Source organism: Monodelphis domestica, chromosome 5 (assembly GCF_027887165.1).
Source record: "Monodelphis domestica isolate mMonDom1 chromosome 5, mMonDom1.pri, whole genome shotgun sequence".
Lineage (NCBI taxonomy): Eukaryota > Metazoa > Chordata > Mammalia > Didelphimorphia > Didelphidae > Monodelphis > Monodelphis domestica.
In genome coordinates, this window is record NC_077231.1 from 26,730,676 (window position 1) to 26,737,261 (window position 6,586).

Here is a 6,586-nt window from a genome sequence, read left to right on the forward strand (position 1 = left end):
CTGGGTGACCCTGGGTGAGTCATTTAACACCCATTGCCTAGCCCTTACCACTCTTCTGCCTTGGAACCAATACTTAGCATCCATTCCGAGAAAGTAAGGCTGTTTTTAGAGTGTATGGAATGAACCTAGAAATGGAGGCAGCGGGCATAAGGACACAAAGATGTGCCAACAGGTCTGGAGAGAAAATCTTGGAAGATGTTAGGAAGGGAAGGCAGAGACCTGCTAGCAAATAATACAGTGTGAGAGGTTTCAACCAAGCCTCAGCTTCCCTGAGCAGCTCCTCTGACCAAGATGAAGAAAGCCCCTTTATTCAGTTCAGGACACATTGGGGGTGGCCAGAGCCTACAGGAGGGAATGGGAAGGCTGCCCTGTCTGGACCGTATGGCACATTGCAGCAGGAGCAGGAGTTTCTCTGCTTCTGAACTCCCCTCCGATCCAAGATGGTGCCAAGGTAGAGTGTAGCTCAGCCTCAAGATATCCTCATCAGGAACTGAGACCAGACAGAAGAAAACACGATGGAATGTTCTCTAAGATGATTAAAACTAGAACTTCTGGAAGTGGAGAGATGTAAGAGTGAATCCAAAAAATGGAGAATTGATAAATCTCTTAGAGAACATAAGGAGCTGGAAACATGAAAAACGTTACTGAAGTGAACTCCCTGAATAGAGTGAAATTGGAAGATAAAATAGTATTAGAAATGGGCATCTGGGTGACTTAGCGGATAGAGAACCAAGCCTAAAGACGGGAGGTCCTGAGTTCAAAAGGCCTCCAGTAACTAGCTGGGTGATTCTAGATAAGTCACCAAACCCCCATTGCCCATCCCTTACCACTCTTCTGCCTTAGAACCAAAATATAGTACTGAGACTAGGAAGGTAATGGTTTAAAAACAGAACAAGGTCAAAAGGCTCAAAAATTGGAGTATAAAGTGTTTTTTTAGTTACCTAGAAAACATGAGAATTTTTAAATCATTGGACTCTGCAGGGAGGAATTGTAGGAAGATGGATACAGGCTAGGACCTGGAGAAGCCCAGATCCCTTGCAAACACCCTGGTGAAAACAAAATACACCATTACCTGGGAAAATGGGACAAGTCACCAATAGACTCCTTCACTTAGCCTAAGGGCTCACAGAAAGACTGCTGGAATTTTGCAGAAGCCCTGAATTGAACAAGTCAGGGTATGTTGAAAATGGTACAAAGCCTCTGGACAATTGGAGGAAAAGGACCACGCAAAGACCAGTCAAAGCAATCCTAAAGCTAATTTTTTGGAGTCTGGGGTCGTGCTAAAGTCAGAGCCTAATGCAAATGTCTCCCCTAGAGCCTGTGGTAAAGAGGCCCAAAGAAGAGTCCAGATTTCTTGGAGGGAGGGGCCTAATCATGGCCTTTTCACATCAGGTAGGAGCAGTTAAGGAAAATTGCCCCACACAAGCACATTTCCATCTTCCAAATGGAAACTTAAAAGGGTAAACTGAGGAAGAGTGACTCCATAAATCCAAAGACTGAAAGAAAAAAAAAACCCTAGTTATAGGAATTACAAAAATACCAGGAGAAAATGAAGCAAGACAAGCTAAAAAGGAAAGAATGGCAAGGAGAAATTGCATCTTATACTTGAAAACTGCCTAGGAAATGAATCCCTTGAAAATTAGAATGGGCTAGACAATAAGACATAAGAAAACGAAAGCTTTTAAAATGGGGAGGAAATAGATATGTAATGTATATAAAATTGACCTCCAAAACAAAGGAGAAAGATGATTGAAGAATTATCAGGCTATCTAGAAATTATGGCCCACTTCAGGCAGCTCTTCTCCCACCTCTATTCCCCCCCCCCCCCATGCTGGGATATATTTTAAGAAATTATAAATAAGTGCCCAGAATTTATGAACCTGAATACAAATTGAAAGCAGAGAAAATCCTCAGGGGAAATGGGTGAATCTTCACAAATATGCAAAATTCAGATTAATGAGAGAATTGAACAGGCCATAACAAATTGCCAAAGGAAAAAAATCTGAAAACCAGATGGATTTACCAGTGTATTCTACCAAACATTCAAGGAACAATTCCAACATAACATTAATAAGAAAAAGGTCCCTTCTGAATCACTGTAATACATATATCGTTATGATACCTAGACTATGGAGAAAGCAGAGAAAACTATAGACACCCTGGTAAAAGGTAACGCAACAATTTTAAACAGCAAACAGGCTCTGATAACATATTAGGAAAATTATAAACTATCCAATTTGGGTTGTTACTAGGAATGCAGGGTTGGATTTCATAAAGAAGACTATGAAAAGACTTGAACTTGGGGGGGAGGGAGGATTTAAAACATTTTAACGCATTTGTAAGCAATTAAACCTATACTGACTCCAACACTGGATAATTATACTAATATAAATAAAATCATATGATTATATCTCTAGATATCCAAATTACGTTTTTGCTAGAGACAGTAGAAAGCATTGGAATAAATGGACCTTTAATACAGTTAATAATCCAAGCAAAATATTAGAAGTAGCTGAACCTCTATCAATGGATAGAGTACTAGTCTTGGGTTCACAAATGTGAAATTTAGATTACTCCACCTTACTTAGATCTTTATGGAGAAGATGGAATTGTAATCTCCTGATTGAGCAATGAAGGTACTTAGTTCTTACTTTATAAGTGAAGCTAGAACTTTAAGTCTATTTTAAGATCTCAATACAAAAAAGATGTTAAGTAACTATAAAGGTTAAATTAATCACAAAAAGGTTAAGTAACTCACAAAAGGTGAACTTGACAAAGAAGTGTTAAGTAACTCAAAAGATATAAATCTATAATCAAAGAAGATGAGAACTAAGGAAAGGGCAGTCCTGGAGAAAAGCTCTCTGATGGGACTGGTAGACATGAAAATTGAGAGGAGGGGACACGAGTAAAAGGTCTATATGTTTCACATCACTGCCTCTCTCTGGTACCCTTTGGCGACGGAGAGGTGGCTGGTGGCAGCATGCTGGGCCTTTCGGCATCTTGGTGTGGCTACAGCTATTGTCCAGTTCGGTGTTGAGTTTTTCCTCCCTTACTTTCCAAACTTTATCCTCTTAGAAGCCTCTAATCTCCTTCAGAGACCTAGTGGCGGATATCTTGAACTCCCCCTGGCACAGGCCAGGTGGAAGAAATCCTATATCCTCTTCCCTATATATTAATTAAAATTACCATAAATCTCCAGACTGACTTTTGTATTTTATTTGGGATTTTTCCCTGGCAGCCAATTAATTTAGATTTTAAGTCACAACCCTAAAATTGTCTCTATACAAAGATGGGAGTTCAAATCCCACCTCAGAAGCTATGACCCTGGGCAAGTTATTTAACCTTTACTTACCTTAATCCAGTGGAGAAAGAAATGTCATTCCAGCATTTTTGCCAATAAAACTTTGGACAGTATTGGTGTGCAACAATAAGCAAATATACGTAATTAAGAAAAATTCTCTAGCAAAATCAGAATTAAAGCAAAGATGTTCATAAATAGCCTTGACTATCTCACAAAATTCTAGAAATGCTTATTATCTTAAAACTAGAGAGGAATCAAGGATATAAGAAATGGGTAAAGAGGAAACAAAAAGGTCCTTCGAGATATTACAGTTTACTTAGAAAACTAAAGAGTCAAAAACAACATAATACATTCAGCAAAGTAGCTGGATATAAAACAGGTCCACATAAGCTATAAGCATTCCTGTGTGTTACTAATCACTCAGCAGGAAAAGCTAGTAGGAAATTCCATTCAAAGGAAGGACAGAAGTTACAGAATCAAAATGGCAGGGAGAAAGCATTTAGAATCCTCCTCTACCCACTTCTTTTAAACATCTCACCCTTAACACTCTTCTGTCTTGGAACCAATACACAGTATTGATTCTATGATGGAAGATAAGAGTTAAAAACAAACAACTAAACTAAATGGAATCTAACTTAATTCCAAAGAACAGGTCTCGGAGAACAAATTGTAAAATCAATAATTTCATTAAAGATAATGACTATACAGAGTTAACATACCAAAGCAGTACTTGGGGGAATATTTATCTCTTGAGTCAATTAAAAAAAATAAAGAATAGATCAATAAACTGGGCATGCAACTAAAAACAAACAAATGAACAAAAAAACTAGAAAAAAGCCACCCCACAATTAACACTAAAATAGAAATCTTAAAAATTGGAGATGGGTAAAATTGAAATTAAAACTTAAAAAATCAATAAAACTAGAGGCTTTTTAAAATGAAAAAAAAATAACCACCAATGAATACAAATAATTATTAGAATCTATTCATCAAACAATCTGCCAATAAAACTGTCTAAATGAAATGGATATTTACAAAAATAAAAACAGATTAATAAAACAGGTACACTTAGGTGCCCTCATCGTAGTAGAGAAGGAAATTGAACTAGCTATAATTCCCAAAGAAAAAAACTCCAAGGAACACAGATAAATTTACAAATGAATTCTACTAAACAGTTAAAAAAACAATTCCAATATAACAAACTGAAAAATACATGAGGAGGCCCAGGCAAATTCCTTCTAAAATACCAATATGGTATTGGTATGGTATGGTATTCAAAACAAAACATAGTGACAGAAGGTATAAAATATTTAGCAGTTGTATCTACCAAGATATACCTAGGAAGTATATGAATCCAACTATAAAACCCTTTGCAAAAAGAGATGTAATGAATTAAATTCTCTGAAAGCTACATATATAAATTTAAGTTAATTTGTTAATTAGTCACTCAAGAAAATCTAACTAGCCAGTAGACTCCCTCCACAGCCCAAACAGCAAAAGAACTTGAGCATCTAGGAAGGAGAGCTGGGCCAAAGAAGCATAATAGGCAGCTAGGTTGGGTGAGAAAAACTGAGTGTGACCAGGAGAGAGGAGCAAAAGTTTGACTTCCTTTGGTACACAGTCTTCTTTACTCCTTGGTATGACATCATCCAGTCCCTCCCCAGCATATCTGTAACTGGAAAACAATCTCTGAGAAAGTAAACTTAATCCCTCCCTCAATACTTCATCACCAAAAGAGATAGGTCTCAGGAGGAAGCCAATACGCTTTCCTCCTCACCATGTGAGGTGCTGGACAACCACACTTTCCGACATGGCCTCTAGAACTTCATTACCTGAGAGCTCTTATCTGCAGATAATTAAGGAACAGGTCTCCACTCTGCCTCTAACAAAAGCCAACCCAATGAGATGCCCTAGCCCCTTGTTATCCTTAACAAAGACAAAAGATCTAGACAAAGGAAGAGTGGACCTAGGCCAGCTCCTGGGAGAGAGACTGTGGTTTCAAAATCAAACTATTCTTGGGGACCAAACAGGGAAACCATTTCACAATTCAATGTTAATTTTCCATATACATATACCTAAATAATTGGAGAAAGCAATTGTTCAAGTGTAGATAAAGCCAATATAATTACCTTATTCAGTAAATTAACTTATTTAGTTCCAAACAAGATTTCAAAGATTATTTTTATAAAATTAGAAATAATTTATATGGAGAAATAAAGGTCAAGAAGTTCAAAAGTAATAATGAAAAAGAGTGGGAAAGAAGGGAATCTCTTAATACCAGATCTGTATTACAAGCAATAATCATCAAAACATTTTGGCTTTGATATTTATCCACCACACTCTGTGGTGGCAAAAAAATTGGAAAATGAGGGGATGCCCTCCAATTGGGGAATGGCTGAACACATTGTGGTATCTGTTGGTGATGGAATACTATTGTGCTCAAAGGAATAATGAACTGGAGGAATTCCATGGGGACTGGAAGGACCTCCAGGAATTGATGCAGAGTGAGAGGAGCAGCACCAAGAGAACATTGTACACAGAGACTGATACACTGTGGCACAATCGAATATAATGGACTTCTCTACCAGCAGCAATGCAATGATCCAGGACAATCCTGAGGAACTTATGAGAAAGAACACTATCCACATCCAGAGAAAGAACTGTGGGAGTAGAAACCCAGAAGAAAAATAACTGCTTGATCACATGGATATATGGGGATATGACTGGGAATGTAGACTCTAAACAATCTCCCTAATGCAAATATTAATAAATGGAAATAGGTCTTGACCAATGACACACATAAACCCCAGTGGAATTGCGTGTTGGCTAGTGAGGGGGTGGGAGGAGGGGAGGGAAAGAACATGAAACATGTTCTTTGGATCTTTGAATCATGAAAAAATATTCTAAATCAATAAAATTACTCTAAATGAATAGATTAAATAAACTTAAAATAAAAACATTTTGGCTTTGGTTAAAAAATAGTTACACAACATACAGGAGTAAATGAACACATAAATGATGTATTTGATAAACCCAAAGACCCAAGTACTGGAGAAAACTATTTGATAAAACTACTGAAAAACCTGAAAAGTTGAACAGAAATTGGATAACAGCCAAAATTTCACCCTATCAAATAAAATTCTCAAATTGATTTGACTTGGACAGAATAAAACATGATATCATAAGCAAGTCAGAGGAGCAAGGAAGAAATTTTCTTTGGTGTCTTTGGAAAGAAGAGTACAGTTCATGACTAAACAAGTAATAAAGTGATAGGATCACAGAAGA